We start from the raw sequence: 18,067 nt of genomic DNA on the forward strand, positions 1-18,067 counted from the left end.
TCCATGATAACTGCCCCCGAATAACCCCACATGGGATGGACATGCTCATTCATTTTTGCTTCTTTCTCTATCTTCAAACTGGAGACAGTAATCAGATGCAATTATTAGAAACCCTGACTTCATCATTCCTACCCAAGGGTGAAATGGCCTAGAGTCAGTGCTTCCAATTATGCTGGGTGGCCCAGAAATGGACAAGCTGATTTATAGATAGCTGTGCTTAGTTCTATCCCAAAGGTCCCAGAGGAAACGTCTGGAGCAGAAGCTGTATCTCCCTATCAAGTGGCTCTCAGCTCTGTCACCAGCTACAGAATTAAATAGAAGGCTGAACCTGGAAGAGAGGTTTTTTTCTCTTACACTATGGTCAATTCTTAAATCACTCTGACATTAATAGGAAAATTCCATAGGCACACTTGCATGTCCTCATTAAAGTATAGAAATTAAAGAAGTGACAGAGTAATCACTAAAACCAACGACAGAGGAGATGCCCACAGGAATAACAGACTCAGTTCACATTTTAAGTAGTTCAGTCTGAAAAATTCAAAATGCAAATTCCTTTTAGGGAACTGGTATCAAAAGCATGCTCGGTCACATATAACATGTCCCATGCTGTTTTGATCAATTGAAATTATTCTTACTGTTTTGGGCTTTTTAAACCATTTGCTACAGAATTCTTTTTTTTGACCATCTTAAAGAGGGAGTCAGTAAAAGAGTAAAATTTATCGGACTTAACGTTGCTTTGTTTATTGTTGGGTAGAAAGTAAAGCCCTACCTGTTCTCTGCTTCCATGAGAAGCAGACACACACACACACACACACACACACACACACACACACACACACTTCTCCAAGGTACTTCATGGAAGCTGACTTTTAAAACAACTCCTTGTCATTTTGGACATAGTGCAAAATCTAGAACTGTATAATATAAAACCTATACCAAAATGGCACATCTCCTTTTTTATTTTCAAAGATATCAATTCTTTCCACATAAAGGAAGGAGCCGGAAAATGAAAATGCTTTTTAGTCCATAGCCTGAGAAGTTCCAAATCTTTTTTGAAACCAACCATAAACAGTCCTGGCAAAAGGCAAGAGAGAAATGTCTATATTCAAGTGAATATTTGCATGGTTTTCAAGACACACCATGATTAGATTTCTGGTTTTGATGCAAAGCAAAATGCTGCCTAAAAGACAGTTTTCTGGAAAGAAACTTTTAATGGTGAATAAGAGGATGAGGAAGTTTAGAGAAAGAAATAAGAAATTTATAGTGTCTGACTTGTATAGAAAGAATGTAAAAGGAGGCCTGCATTCCTCTGTGGAGATGTGATCTGCTATCTAAAGCTAGAATTTTAAGAGAAAATAGTACAGGAAAAAAATTCACATTCCATCACCTCAATAGCCCTCCCTTCCTTAGTAAGGGTATCTATCCGCCATAGCAAATGGTGCAGAGGAGAGATGCTGAGCATTTAATGTGTTTAATAAAATTATATTATGCTGCGGACTTGCATTTGTCATCCTTGTAAGGTAATAAAAATCTACCTTTCCTGAGAAAGAATGACACCTGTAAAACTGTTCCAGGCAGGTTAAAAATTTTGAAAATGCAAAGTAATCATAAACCTAGAAGACATCCAAAGAGGGTAAGATTCATAAATCAGTGTGAAAGTTTTGTTTTGGGGTAAACTGCAGAAGCTAGAGTTTCAATTGTAAGTAAAAGAAAACAAGCAAACTTAAAAGTGCCATTTCTTTTTTTTGTGTGTGTGCTTAAAAAAAAGAAGAAATTTCAGTATCATCATTAACAAGGAACATTTAATATAAGGATCTAGAAATAGTAGTTGAAAGTACCTGCCAAAGGGGGTGGGGGATAGGAAAAGGATGATGCACTGTAGAGGCCACTCAGAAATTCAGTTCAAATATGTATTCATCCAGGCACAAGATGCTGCTGAGAGAGGTTGATTTTTTGTGCATGTGAAGTGATTGAAGAACTAAGACAACGTGTGTACTATAGCATCAATTATCAGAGGAGCTCTGAGAAAGGAAAGATCCAGATGAATAATAGACATCTGAGAAGGCTTCACGGAGAAGGAGGAACCTAAACTAACCTAAATGAGAAAAGTGGAATTTCAATCAGCAAGTTGGAGGAAGAGAAGAATGAGTTCCAGATGGGAAAATAGCCCAAACAGGAAGGAACTAATATTGTCTATTTGGGGCCTGAGATTGTCCAGGATAGGTAATAGTAGAAAAGGTTTACTTTAATATGTGAGGAGAGATGAGGTTAAATAAAAATTACGGAGAATATTAGAATAAGTAGTTTAAATGCTTTACACACAAAAACAAAAACTACAACAACACTAGGGGACCAATTTTATTAAACATTTAACTAGCATTACCTCATGTTATCCAAATAGCAACTCTAGAAACACAGGTAGTAGTAATATTATCCCCATTTTACATATGAGGAAATGAAGGCTTGAAGTAGTCGACTAATATGATTGATAACATGGATATAATTTAGAAAAGTCAGGATTAAAACCCAGGTTTGTGATTTTTAAAGCCCATGCTCCTGACTGCTATATTTCATTGCATCATTATAATTTTGTAAAATACAAATCCCTGGTCTCTGCAAGTATTTCAGTAAAGAGAAATAAAAAACATTGCATTGATTAGAATCACATATGTATATGAAACAAGTTGAACCTTCTCTAATGCTGAATGCAGGTAGAAGGAGGGATAAAAGAGACTGTAGAACGATGAGTCAGCTGGAGCTATAAACAAGGAACAGCTCCTGAGTGGCACAGGGTTTTATAAGCCCGGTCAAGGAGCCTGGACCTTATCCGGAGGATAATGGGGGCGCCATTGGAGCATCGGCAGTAAGTGGAATAATCACGTGTGCTTTAAAAACATGCTCTGGTTACGGTGCAGAGAACGGCTGGATGAACGTGGTGGCGGGGAACACTATTTAGCTAGCTATAGAAGGAATCCAAGTTCAAGGTGATGGTGGCCTGACTTTAAGAGGCAGAAATAATGGGCCTTGGTAATTGAGTCAAACGATATCTAGGTTTGTGACTTGGACAATGGGAGACAGTAATTCTACTTATAGAGTCGGGGATCTCAAAAGGATAGGGAGAAATGATGAGTTCATTTGGGGACTTGATAAGTTTGAAGTGCTTTTGTGGCATTCAAGTAGACATATCTAATGGTTGGAGATACAGATATAATACTCAGAAGTGAGGTGTGGCCTAGGTGTCAAGATTTGTGATTAAAGCCATGGGAATATGAAAGATTATCCAGGATGAGTGTGCACGGTAAGAAAGGAAGGGAGAATTAAGACAAAACCCTGAAAACACAAAAGCCTTTCCGCAATAAAGGAAGAGGACGCTACAGAGGGGAATTAGAAAAAATGACACCAGAGAGGAAACATACTCTTGTGTGTGGGGTACTTGAAATTAAAAAGAGAGGTTTTTCAAGATGGAAGAAGTGACAACCTATAACAAACGCTGATGAGAGCTCCAGTTAGATTAAGGAGACGAGAGACCACTGAGTCAGCAACTGAAGACATTACTAGTCATACATCCTAAAAGGATTAGAGGCCAAATTATAATGGATTGAGAGGTTAATTATTTTAAAAAGCCAGTGTATGTAGATTAGTAATTTCCAAAGATCAGTGCTGATGCCTAATCAAGTTTTCACAGATCAGAAGCAAACCCCCAAAACTAAAAGCATCAGTTTTGTTTGCTGGAGCTAAATTACTCTATGAAATTGTTACCTTAGGATAATATCCTTCCAAATTTTTAATACTAAAAATACATTTCTGTTATAAAGTGAGAGTGATAGGAGATAGTAGTAGTTATTTTCAAATACTCTTGCTAGTTGAATCTATATACCATTCCAAATTCTGCAACCTACCATTGCTGCTGAATTTCAAGTGTTTGATTCTAAAGGAATGGGTATCCAAAAGAATGTCTCAGCATTCCCTGATGGGTAGAGAGAGGAGGTAGAATAAAGGGGAATGCTACTTGTCTGGCAATGGTATTGCTTCTTTCTAAGTACAGAGTATCGTTCTGAAGGGTCAGTAGAGAGGTATTTGCATTTTGTCTTTGGCAGTTTCATTATGTTGTCTATTATTACAGTGCAATGTTCTAATAGGAGTTTCATCATGCATTCAAATTGAATAGAGGATTCATTTAGCCACCACAACGAATTGAGCTCAGCAGGCTTCATTTCAGGAACTTCTGTGGTGTCAAGTGGTCAGTCCTTCAGTTTTAATTTCTAGATATATGAGATGCAAATTGCATGATCTTTTCTTCTCTGATAGTCAAAGCAAATGGCTCCAATTACATTCGAACATATCCTTAACTGGGAGGTAAATAACATCAGCTTGGGATGTGGTAGGATGAATCCCAAAGAAAAGATTAATTATCTTGTAAAGGTATTGTATTATCTTAATTGTTCACATCACTCAAGCTTTTCTAATTAGAAAGGTAAATACCAACCTAGGCAGGTTTTGCCCTTGCACAATTAAAAAAAGGCTAAACATTTACATGAATTATACCTTTTCAAATATTTAAACTTGATAAGGCCAACCATCAGTTTATACTTGTTTTTCCTGTCATCAGACTTCCCAAAGGTCAATCGTATTTCTCTTATAAAAAGTGAAAGAATAACAGTCTCCTATTAAATAACATAAATATTTCAATGTATTGGTGCTGCAAGCAAGCCTACCAGCCCACACTCCTCCAGCCCACGATTGTTTAGTGGTTTCCAAGATCCAAGATGCTTTTCTCCATCTGATCTATTCCAAGCATACTTTTAGCCCAGTGGTTTCTTTGAAAACCCACAGGAGATTATACACAACTCCTGTTTTCTCCCTTCAAGCAGCAGCTGTCATTTCTTGTACAGAACATTTCCCATTTCACCTTTCTGATTTATGCTTTGTCTCTGGATAAATTTAGTCCTTATTAAACAATCAGAATTGGATCCTGCCTCCTAGAACAACTCTTACCTCAGAGAAGTTAATCAGACTCTCTCATGAGTTGAGTTCCAACATGTCCTAGACAGGCCTTGCTGACACTAGAGTATCCTTACTATTATGAATATTTTTCTTGATAGAGTACCCAACATACAGTAGGTACTGAGAAGTGACCCACAGGCTCTGTGTTGGTTTCTGGTCTTCGTTTTGAAGCAGAGTGGTCTAGTGTTTGAAGAACAAAGACTTTGGACCCATATGGATCTGCGTTTGAATCTGGCTGTAAAACTAATTCTGTTATCTTGGGGAGAATGTGTCACTTCACTTCACTACAGAAGCAGAGGAATGCCTCCTTCCACTTCTGTAAAATGACATTAAAAATAATACCAACCTATTAGGAAGGTTTAAGGGATTAAATGATACCATGCATGTTATACACTTAGCTCAGTGCCAGGCACCCAAGTTCTCAATAATTGTTGGCTCTATTGTATTTTATTACTATAATTTATAGCCTCTTTACTGGAACTCAGCTTGAAATCTGTTTCTGAGGTCAGAATCAGAAGTGAAATATTCTTGTCATTTAAAAAGGTCATCTGAACTTGCCTGCATAGCAAATGCTTCTCTAGGTTTTAATTCAGATGTGTCTCTTTCATTCTTACATCTTCAAAGTGGGAGACTTTCAGAGGTCTGATGGGCTGTAACACACTGTTTCCATAGCTGGTTTACCAACTCATTGATCTGCAGCATTTCACTTAGGGCTGTTCTCTTTCTGACAGGAAGGCTTGAGGGAGATGATGATCTTAAATGCCAGGAGGATTTTCCACGTGGTCACAGGGGAAGAACACTGTGAGCATCTGGGCGCAGCATACAGAGAAGATTGTGAGGGTTGTGAAGCTCCATTTATGTGTTCAGTGAATGGACCCTTGGGCTTGAGCACAATGTACTGTGGAAGGTAAGAGGGGTTAATTCATCAGGAGCTCAATTTGTGGAACCAATTCTTCAGTCTCATTTACGTTTACATTACCAGGACATCTTTCACAGTGAGGGGGCTGGGATGTTGGATGAGATCACAGCTAACATGTTAGATTTTATAGGTGTGATCTCTTTGTATTCTCTAGCCAGTTGCCTGGAAGCCATAGATCCTTATTTACCCTGACAGCTCCGTTCCTCCAATGTGGTCAAGAATATCTCCCTAGAATTTCTGTGTCAGTCTTCAATCACTTTATCTTTAATGCCAGAACTTCTATCTAACCAAAATCATCTGATAGCCTACCTTGATCTTCTCTTACCCCTTCCCTACCTTTGATAAAAATTAATTTGACTCCTTTGAAAACCAGTCAGAGTCTCTTAAGACACTGCTTATTTATGGCCATTTGTTCATGGTTCACTTTTTAAAAAATTTTGTATCCGAGTACAGTTGATTTACAATGCTGTGTTAGTTTCCGCTGTACAGCAAAGTGTGTCAGTTATACATATACATACCTACACTCTTTTTTAGATTCTTTTCCCATATAGGTCATTACAGAGTATTGAGACAAGTTCCCTGTGCTATACAGTAGGTCCTTATTAGTTATGTATTTAATATATAGTAGTGTACATATGTCAATCCCAGTCTCCTACTTTATCCCTCCCTCCCCACTTTAAAATCAGGTCTGAAGTATATGAAGTTGGTGCTACTAATCTAGTTATTGTGACCCTGAACAAGTCACCTAACTTCTCTAAACCTTGGTTAACCCATCAATAAAATGGGAATTATAACTTATACAGGGTACAGTTGATTTGAGCACTACACAGAATCTTCTATGTGAAGCCTTTGGTGTTGGTTTCCTAAACATTGTGCCTCCTACAGGTAGGCCCAGCCCTTAGATGTGATGCCAGAGAGAATGTTTCAAGAGACTTAGATTACTTGAAACCTGTTCCAACAGAGAAAGCAAGCACATCAAACTTTTCCCGATCTTGAGTTTCCGTTTCCTAAGGTTTCTTCCTAAGCTCCAATCCAAGAGTAGATTGGGTTAGTCTACTTGAAAAAGTAGTTGCATGATTTAATGCCCCATATGGACTTCATCCAAGCCAGTGATAAAAGCAGTAACTGATCAGTACTAAAAATATTCCTCTAGTGTTTAGGCTCAGGTTAATACTTGTATACACAGGTCATATTTTCTCTTCATGACCTCATTCTTAACCTGTGTTCTAAATTCTTTTCCAGACCTTTCCTAAAGATAGATGAAGATGTATCTATACCCAAACTGATTATTTAATCTGCTTGTGTTTTCATTATATTGTTGCTGTCATGAGGTGGTGTCCTATTCTCAGGCCAATGAAGAATGAAGTATGCTTGGCCTAGCTGTGCCGGGAGTTAATCATTCTTCTTAATCAACTTCTTCTTGCATTCTTGGCTACACTTACTCTTACAGTTGAAATGATGCACACCATTCCAAAGAACTGTCTCTATTCTCTTCCTAGTCAACATCCTTCCCTCCTGAGGACTGGAAGGCTGGCACAAGTTCTTCCAAAATTATTATATCAACTTTTGCAGGTTCTATCAGCTCATCTTTACGCCTCTCTAATCTTTCTGTAAGATAGGCTCAGGCCATTAATACTTCTCACTCAATACTTAGCACAATGGCTGACACTCAGGAAGGGTTCAATAAAGGATAGACAGTATCATTATTACCATTCTGTTCCAGACACTATCCTGAGTGTTGCCAACACCAAAGTGAATAACCATAGTTATTATTTGCAGAGTTCATCTTCATTTCGAAGTTTTGCTTAAATTATGTCTCCACTAATGACAGTAACTCTTCCCTGAGAACTCTATCTTTTCTTTCCCAATTTCCCTTGGATGCCATGAGCAGCATATCACAATTTCTGGCTAATGCTGTTGGATAATACTTATAACCAATGAACTGAGCTCCTGTGGTAAAACTTTCGAGAACTTCATCCATTATTTCTCTTCTTAGCTCAAAGGAGGTTAAATATCACTTGCAAAACAAGGAACTAATAAGAATCTAACATAAACTGTCAAACTAGAGAGTCCACAGGGCTAAGAGGAGCAGATGCCCAGATGGCCAGTCATATTCCTGTCACCAGGCCGATCTTTGTCCCACTTTTCCATATGAGGATAGCTGTGGTTTGAAATAAATATTCAAGTGTTGCAAAGTCAAGTTGCTTGTATATGAAATATTCTGTGAGACTTGAAAATGGACATTTTCTCATTCAAGGTTAATAGCACTTAACCTAGAAAAGTAAATATGACCCATTTTACTCATTACATCAGACTGAAATCTCCTTAAGAAAGAGGGCATATTTTGCTCATTGCTTCAACCTCACTGTCTTATACATGCCTAACGCAGGTGATTCAATAAATATTCAATGAAAGAATAAGTTCATTTTGCTACCAGTTTACCACCTAGGAAAGAACAGGTAGGTAGCAAGGAAATTTAAAAGCAGTAGGAAATTTATTTGCAAGATTAGGAAAAGGCTATTCTGAACACATGGAAAAAATTAAGATTAAGTGCAGAATAAGAATAAATCCATACTGTGACCCTCTATAAATCCATATTTGTTGTTTATTTCAATTGATAGTTATTTTTCCACAAGTTTAGAGGTATTAACTAATGAAGAGAAAGAACTGAAATGCTGACTTCCTAAGATTTCAAAAAGTTGGGGGAGTTACTTTGCCTTTGTTCTTTAAGTTAGTGAAATCTTGTTCAAACCCATCCACCAACCCTTCACTCAAATGTCACTTTCCTGATTGCTTTTGTTACGTGCCATTGAGTCATGGACATTTTACGGCTGACTCATGCAGTCACAAGGTGATAAATCATAACCAGCAAATACCGTCACAGAAATTACAAATGATAGACGGCATTTCAGAGGACTGTCTGTGGGAAACCAGGTATTTATTTTCACTTTGTAGCCGCTTCTAAATAGCCTGCATTTGGCAATGGGAGTTGTCAAAAAAGTCAGAAGTTATTGCTAGCTCACTGCTATTCAGGCACATAGGAAGAACTTGTTAAAAGTAGAGGATTTAGCTCCTTTGTTGTTCTAGCAAATTAAAACTGAAGTTGAGAAGTTTAAATTTGAAGAGAAAGCAAAACCAGTATGAAGTTCAGGCCTTTGGTGAGGAAAATTAATTGTTGCCATTTTTTTTTTAGGGATGCTTCCTGTATATTTGCCTCAGCAGAGTGAAAAAAGTGAAATAAAGTGGCTATACTTTATACATGAATCACCACTTTGGACTCAGTTTATCTTAGTATTATATCACTGTAGTCTGAGAATTATACATAGATTCTGGAATAGCATTCCAGAGCAAATGTTAGATCCAAATACCCAACAGCTTTTTTTTTTTTTTTTAGAGATTTACTTTTTTTTTTTTTTTTTTTTTAATTTTATTTATTTATTTATTTATTTTTGGCTGTGTTGGGTCTTCGGTTCGTGCGAGGGCTTTCTCTAGTTACGGCAAGTGGGGGCCACTCTTCATCGCGGTGCGGGGACCGCTCTTCATCGCGGTGCGCGGGCCTTTCACTATCGCGGCCCCTCCCGTTGCGGGGCACAGGCTCCAGACGCGCAGGCTCAGTAGTTGTGGCTCACGGGCCCAGCTGCTCCGTGGCATGTGGGATCTTCCCAGACCAGGGCTCGAACCCGTGTCCCCTGCATTAGCAGGCAGATTCTCAACCACTGCGCCACCAGGGAAGCCCTACCCAACAGCTTTTAAATGACTAATTAAGACTATTAACTAGCGTGTCTCTAATGAGCATTTGCTTTATATGTTTCACATAGTAACTTAGCCTAAAATTATGGTCTCTTCATCTGGGGCTTCCAAAACTGTATTTCATTAACATCAATAAAATTATTTTGCTATGCAAGGGAAATGGCTATGCCTTCAAAGCAAATTTAGTAAAATTTAAAATTTTATAAAATTCCAATATTTGATTCATTACCTTATAACTTGATATGATGAATACATTTAAGCACCTACAGTATCAAGAGGCAAGGGAATTCAAGGAGAACACACAAGTAGATCTGTGGATCTTTACAACACCTTTATCCTCATATCACTGCAGAGAGCTGGACTTGTGTGTATTTTAAAAAAAGGAAAATGTGAGTTAATCATTCTTTTGTTTTGTTTTTGCTTTGTTTATTGACTTTTCCAAAAATTTGTTTTGTTTCTAACAAAGTTTTAAAAATTTTTTAAATGCGTGAAGTAACACATTTTTTTTCACCCAGAAGTCACATGTACTGCAAAATCTCATCTCTGAGAACACTGGGCAGGAAAAGGCAAAGTAGGGAGCTTGAGATACAAACAATCCATGCCATTTCACCTTCTGCAAAACTCACAACCCCCTGGGAAGGATGGAAGAAGAGGAAGAGGTGAGCTATTTACTATCTAAGAACATCTAATTAAAGTCACTTGAAGCTTTTACAGGAATATAAAATTATCTCTGGTGTACGCTTAGAGGAACACGGGCATATAGATATTCCCATTCTCTTAAGAATTGTGCCAAGAAAGAAAAGCTGAAAAGGCATCTTCTTCGAAATTCTGAAGGGAAACTATGCTTTAAGTAGGCACATTTGGTGCACTATGGATTAAAGTGTTTTAATAGCATCCATTTATCATTTTAACAGCAAGCATTTACTGTTAAAAAGGTGTATGACCAGGTGCAAAGATCCCGAGGCTTAAATTTTCAAAAGACAATGTGAAGTCATGTCAGAAATGGGAAATGCTGCCCTTTTCTCTTTATGTGCCTAAAAGTGTGTGATTTTCAAGTCCTGGCTCTATGAGTGACAAAACTTTTGCTCAGAACACTCTCAATGGTCTTTTGTATGAGGAGATGATTGAAATAAGACTCAGTCACATCAGGTTAATGCAAGGTTATACTGGAAAGTTTCCGACTGTTAGCCATGACAACATAGTAAATGTAGAAATGGTAAGAACAGACACTTAAGAAAAATCAGAGTTTTTTACTGCTTTCACATATATTATCTGAGGTGGTTCTCCTAACAACCTTGTATATATAGACCTTATCCACATTTGACACAGGCAATCGACAGAAAGCTGAGCTAACTTGTTGCCTTGTTGGTGTATGGAACGTATTCAAATGGTTGCAGCCCAATCACCAAAATAATTTAAAAACCATTTCAAACTGTGAAATACTAAAGAAATAATCCCACTGACACATTACAGCAAAACTTTTCAAAGTCTGCTTTCCTTCAGAACCCCAGTGCACTGAGTATCCTATGTATCATTGATTATCACATGACTACTCTTGAATATATAAATAGTCTCTCTTCAGTCACGCACACACACCTTATCAAAGTGTATTATTTTCATGATCTCAGCATGTCATCTGCCTTCAGCCAATGAGAGCCATTTATTTTACATCCTGGTGAAGTTGACTCATGTGTCAATACCAAAAGGTATACGATAGTTGGCCCCTCTGCACATATAAAAGAGAGAATATCTCATTGTACTTTTTTTTTCAGAGAGTCTTAATTTATTTAAAAAATTTTTTTAATTTAATTTTTATTTCATATTGGAGTATCATTGATTTACACCTGAAACTAACACAACGTTGTAAGTCAGCTATACTCCCATACATTTGAAATGAGATGTTTGCAGCAGCTCAGAGAGTTTAAGAAAATGGTGGAAGAACAAATGGCTAAATGTCATCAGGAAGAGATTGATAGAAGTAAAATATAAGAAAAGATCTCAATTAGTATTCATTGAGTCTGGGAGAGTTGACTGATATTTAATTTGGTGATTACAGTAAGAAAAAGAAACTATGGGGAGACCTTCGAGATGGCGGAGGAGTAAGACGTGGAGATCACCTTACGTGGATCCTCCCCACAAATACATCAGAAATACATCTACACGTGGAACACGTCCTACAGAACACCTACTGAACGCTGGCAGAAGACCCCAGACCTCCCAAAAGGCAAGAAACACCCCACGTACCTGGGTAGGGCAAAAGAAAAAAGAAATAACAGAGACAAAAGAAAAGGGACGGGACCTGCACCAGTTGGAGGGAGCTGTGAAGGAGGAAAGGTTTCCACACACTAGGAAGCCCCTTCGCGGGCGGAGACTGCGGGTGGCGGAGGGGGAAAGCTTCGGAGCCACGGAGGAGAGCGCAGCAACAGGGGTGCGGAGGGCAAAGCGGAGAGATTCCCGCATAGAGGCTCGGCGCCGAGCAGCACTCTCCAGCCCGAGAGGCTTGTCTGCTCACCCGCCGGGGCGGGCGGGGGCTGGGAGCTGAGGCTCGGGCTTCGGTCGGATCCCAGGGAGAGGACTGGGGTTGGCGGCGTGAACACAGCCTGAAGGGGGCTAGAGCACCACAGCTAGCCAGGAGGGAGTCCAGGAAAAAGTCTAGAACTGCCTAAGAGGCAAGAGACCATTGTTTCAGGGTGCGCAAGAAGAGGGGATTCAGAGCACCACCTAAATGAGCTCCAGAGACGGGTGTGAGCTGCGGCTATCAGTCCAGACACCAGAGATGGGCGTGAAACGCTAAGGCTGCTGCTGCAGGACCAAGAAGCCTGTGTGTGAGCACAGGTCACTCTCCACACTGCCCCTCCCAGGAGCCTGTGCAGCCCACCTCTGACAGGGTCCTGTGATCCAGGGACAACTTCCCCGGGAGAACGCACGGCGCGCCTCAGGCTGCTGCAACGTCACGCCGGCCTCTGCCGCCACAGGCTCACCCTGCATACCATATCCCTCCCTCCCTGCAGCCTGAGTGAGCCAGAGCCCCCTAATCAGCTGCTACTTTAATCCTGTCCTGTCTGCACAAAGAACAGATGCCCTCAGGCGACCTACACACAGAAGCAGGGCCAGATCCAAAGCTGAACCCCAGAAGCTGTGCCAACAAAGAAGAGAAAGGGAAATTTCTCCCAGCAGCCTCAGGAGCAGCAGATTAAATCTCCACAATCAACTTGATGTACACTGCATCTCTGTAATACCTGAATAGACAACAAATCATCCCAAAATTGAGGCAGTGGACTTTGAGAGCAACTGTAGACTTGGGGTTTGCTTTCTGCATCTAATTTGTTTCTGGTTTTATGTTGATCTTAGTTTAGTATTTAGAGTTTATTATCATTGGTAGATTTGTTTATTGATTTGGTTGCTCTCTTGCTTTTCTTTTTTTTTATATATATATATATATAGATATATATATAGTTTTCCCTTTTTCTCTTTTTGTGAGTGTATATGTGTGCGCTTCTTTGTGTGATTTTGTCTGTATAGCTTTGCTTTTACCATTTGTCCTAGGGTTCTGTCTGTCCGTTTTTTTGTTTGTTTTTGTTTTTGTTTCTTAGTATAGTTTTTAGCACTTGTTATCATTGGTGGATTTGTTTTTTGGTTTAGTTGCTCTCTTCTTTTTTTTTTATTACTTTTTAATTTTTAATAATTTTTTAAAATAACTTTTTCTCTTCTTTCTTTCTTTCTTTCCTTTCTTCTCACTTTTCTTCTGAGCCGTGTGGCTGACAGGGTCTTGGTGCTCCAGCCGGGTGTCAGGCCTGTGCCTCTGAGGTGGGAGAGCTGAGTTCAGGACATTGGTCCACCAGAGACCTCCCGGCTCCAGGCAGTATCAAATGGTAAAGGCTCTCCCAGAGATCTCCACCTCAATGCTAATACCCAGCTCCACTCAATAACCAGCAAGCTACACTGCTGGACACCCTATGCCAAACAACTAGCAAGACAGGAACACAACCCCACCCATTAGCAGAGAGGCTGCCTAAAATCATAATAAGGTCACAGACACCCCAAAATACACCACCGGATGCGGTCCTGCCCACCAGAAGACAAGATCCAGCCTCATCCACCAGAACACAGGCACCAGTCCCCTCCACCAGGAAGCCTACACAACCCACTGAACCAACCTTCGACACTGGGGGGCTGAAACCAAAAACAATGGGAACTATGAACCTGCAGCCTGTGAAAAGGAGACCCTAAACATAGTAAGTTAAGCAAAATGAGAAGACAGAGAAGCACACAGCAGATGAAGGAGAAAGGCAAAAACCTACCAGACCAAACAAATGAAGAGGAAATAGGCAGTCTACCTGAAAAAGAATTCAGAGTAAAGATAGTAAACATAATCCAAAATCTTGTAAATAGAATGGAGAAAATACAAGAAACATTTAACAAGGACCTAGAAGAACTAAGGAGCAAACAAACAATGATGAACAACACAAAATGAAATTTAAAATTCTCTGGAAGGAATCAGTAGCAGAACAACTGAGGCAGAAGAACGGATAAGTGACCTGGAAGATAAGATAGTGGAAATAACTACCACAGAGCAGAATAAAGAAAAAACAATGGGAAGAACTGAGGACAGTATCAGAGACCTCTGGGACAACATTAAACACACCAACATTCGAATTATAGGGGTCCCAGAAGAAGAAGAGAAAAAGAAAGGGACTGAGAAAATATTTGAAGAGATTATAGTTGAAAACTTCCCTAAAATGGGAAAGGAAATAGTCACTCAAGTCCAGGAAGTGCAGAGAGTCCCATACAGGGTAAGTCCAAGGAGAAACACACCAAGACACATATTAATCAAACTATCAAAAATTAAATATAAAGAAAACATATTAAAAGCAGCAAGGGAAAAGCAACAAATAACATACAAGGGAATCCCCATAAGGTTAACAGCTGATCTTTCAGCAGAAACTCTGCAAGCCAGAAGGGAGTGGCAGGACATATTTAAAGTGATGAAAGGAGAAAACCTACAACCAAGATTACTCTACCCAGCAATGATCTCATTCAGATTCGATGGAGAAATTAAAACCTTTACAGACAAGAAAAAGCTAAGAGAATTCAACACCAGCAAACCAGCTTTACAACAAATGCAAATCAAAACCACAATTAGGTACCACCTCACACCGGTCAGAATGGCCATCATCAAAAAATCTACAAACAATAAATGCTGGAGAGGGTGTGGAGAAAAGGGAACCCTCTTGCACTGTTGGTGGGAATGTAAATTGATACAGCCACTATGGAGAACAGTTTGGAGGTTCTTTAAAAAACTAAACATAGAACTACCATATGACCCAGCAATCCCACTACTGGGCATATACCCTGAGAAAACCATAATTCAAAAAGACACATGCACCCCAATGTTCATTGCAGCACTATTTACAATAGCCAGGTCATGGAAGCCACCTAAATGCCCATCGACAGACGAATGGATAAAGAAGATGTGGTACATATATACAATGGAATATTACTCAGCCATAAAAAGGAACGAAATTGGGTCATTTGTTGAGATGTGGATGGATCTAGAGACTGTCATACAGAGTGAAGTAAGCCAGAAAGAGAAAAACAACTATCATATATTAACACATATATGTGAAACCTAGAAAAATGGTACAGATGAACCGGTTTGCAGGGCAGAAATAGAGACACAGATGTAGAGAACAAATGTATGGACACCAAGGGGGAAAGTGGCGGGGGGAGGGGGGTGGTGGTGGTGTGAATTGGGAGATTCAGATTGAGATGTATACACTGATGTATATAAAATGGATGACTAATAAGAACCAGCTGTATAACAAAATAAATAAAATAAAATTTAAAAATTCAAAGAAAATGTAAAGAATGCATGTCTAATTGGTTTACTTTTTCATTGTCTTCTTGTGTGAGAACAAGAGCATTCACCTTATCTGTCACTGATATAGTCCCAGAGCTTGAAACGGTGCTTGATACAAAACAGGAAACATTTTTTTAAATGAAAAAAGAAATGAGTGAATGAATCAATGAATGGACCAATCAGTAAATCAAGACATCCATATTTGAGGTTTCTTAAAACTCCCTCTTTAGTGGATTAGAAAGTGTGTGATTCAGCCCTAGGTTACCTGTGTATTTTCACACAAAAATGCTATGTATATGCAGAATGCAAAATTGGAATCATTTCCAGAATCAGGATGTAAATTGGACAAGGGGGCAATTGCTTGGCTATGTGGCAGGGAGATATTTGAGCAAAAATATCTTGCCTAGAGAAAAGGAGGTAGAATTTGCCTTTTGAACATTTTTGTGCCGAGCCAGATAATTTACTTCTCACCTGGGAACAATTTCCTTCCTGCAGCCATAATTTGAGTTTCACCACAGCTGTGGAGCTAAAGTCAAAGTCAAAGTAGAGATTGCTGCGTCACTTGCTGGAAAATGACTTTTTAGTTTGGGTTTGTGTCCTTGTCTGGCAGCTTTCTTATTTGTGTTTTAAAACATGAACTGCAGAGAGGTGAACATCTGTTTCTGAGTGTACAAGTGGAATATGGAAGGAATTTTTTTGTGTGTGGCTTTAAATTCCTGAACTCTTAAGCTGTCCCAATTCATGCATTCTGACTTCTTTCTTTCCAGCCAAGAAGCAGCAGCTGCATCTGGATGTGTGAATTATACATTTGAGTTAATGCTATTTAACAGAAACATACACTTCTTTTTTATTTCCTGCATCCACAATTCTGAGACAACCGAGCTTATCCTTATGATGCTGGTATCTTCCTTCTCCCCTGTTCCCTGTCTTCTATAAAATTTTCCATTCTTAGCACCAAACAGTAAGACTAGAGAATAGAATGCATTACTCTCTGTACTGCCTCCTCATATTGCTATTTTTTCCTCCTGATACTGACATTTCATAAGAGGAGCAGAGCTGTGTGTTAGGGGATACTGTGGGTGCTGTAACAGATATGGTCTTTCTCACTGTGGAGTGCAGAGTGTAGTGAGGAAGACAGATAAGAACAACAATAAAATTGGGATATTTGTGATAAATATAGAGAAATAGAAGGTGCTATGGTCCCTCACAACACAGTCATCTAACTTGGTGGAAGATCAGGTTTAAAAAGGGGAGGAGGGGGCTTCCCTGGTGGCGCAGTGGTTGAGAATCTGCCTGCTAATGCAGGGAACACGGGTTCGAGCCCTGGTCTGGGAAGATCCCACATGCCGCGGAGCAACTAGGTCCGTGAGCCACAGCTACTGAGCCTGCGCGTCTGGAGCCTGTGCTCCGCAAAAAGAGAGGCCGCGACAGTGAGAGGCCCGTGCACCACGATGAGGGGTAGCCCCCGCTTGCCGCGGCTGGAGAAAGCCCTTGCACAGAAACGAAGACCCAACGCAGCCATAAATAAATAAAAAAAAAAAAAGTTAAAAAAAAAATTCATTAGATCTCAAATTCACCTGCAGGATCTTCAATAGGGAAAAAGAAATCACTTCTAATTTAACTCGCACAGAAAGGAAGTAAGACCTGAGACAACAGGGAGCTTAAAAATGACAGAAATAATCATAGGAACTCAAATTTCCTTTCAAAGGTCCCAGGATTTCACACCTAGAAAAAGAAAAAAAAAAGGGGGGTGGGGAGGAGGATGTATAAGGGGGGGGGAATGTTCCTTGGAGAATGAGTAGGAGTCAACAAGAGTGTTCATAAGAAAGATGAAGTAGGGGACTTCCCTGGCGGTCCAGTGGTTAGGGCTCCGTGCTTCCATGGCAGGGGGCACGGTATTAAGATCCCCTCATGCCACGTGGTGTGGCCAAAATATTAAAAAACAACAAGAACAAAAGAAAAAAACAAAGATGAAGTATCTATCAAGCATCAGCTAGCTAACTAGAGGTGAGAAGTTTCCCCAAAGCTGGAAAATCTGATTGGATTTCAGGCTCTTCCTGAATCCACTGGTGAAGAACTGGACTTCTACTCAACGAAGCTTTAGGTGGTGGGTTAGCTGCTCAGGATACCAACGGCATCTCAGTGGACAACAGCGGTCAGTTGCACAGGGTGGTAACAAGAGTGGTGGGCTCTGCGCCATAGTTCCAAGGCTAAGTTAAAGATGGTGGCTTAGGCTCCCCCGGTTCCTTCCTCCCAAACTTTTTATGACAGAACTTACTAATCAAGTGTCTGCACCAAATGTTGCATCAACTGGCACCAGTGATTCAACAGAAGACTCAGGATTTTTCTTTTACTTACCATAGAGGAATGATGCAGAGTGTTAAGGCCAAAACATGGTAGCACCTTTGATTCATAGAGGTTGGTAGAACATAGTCCAAGAACTTTCTGCTTTCAGCAAGTGACAGGTGAGAGCAAGCTGTCACACACAACACAGTCAGGGGTCTACCCAATCCAACAGGATACCACTAAACCAA

Source organism: Balaenoptera physalus (assembly GCF_965194825.1).
Source record: "Balaenoptera physalus genome assembly, chromosome: 3".
Lineage (NCBI taxonomy): Eukaryota > Metazoa > Chordata > Mammalia > Artiodactyla > Balaenopteridae > Balaenoptera > Balaenoptera physalus.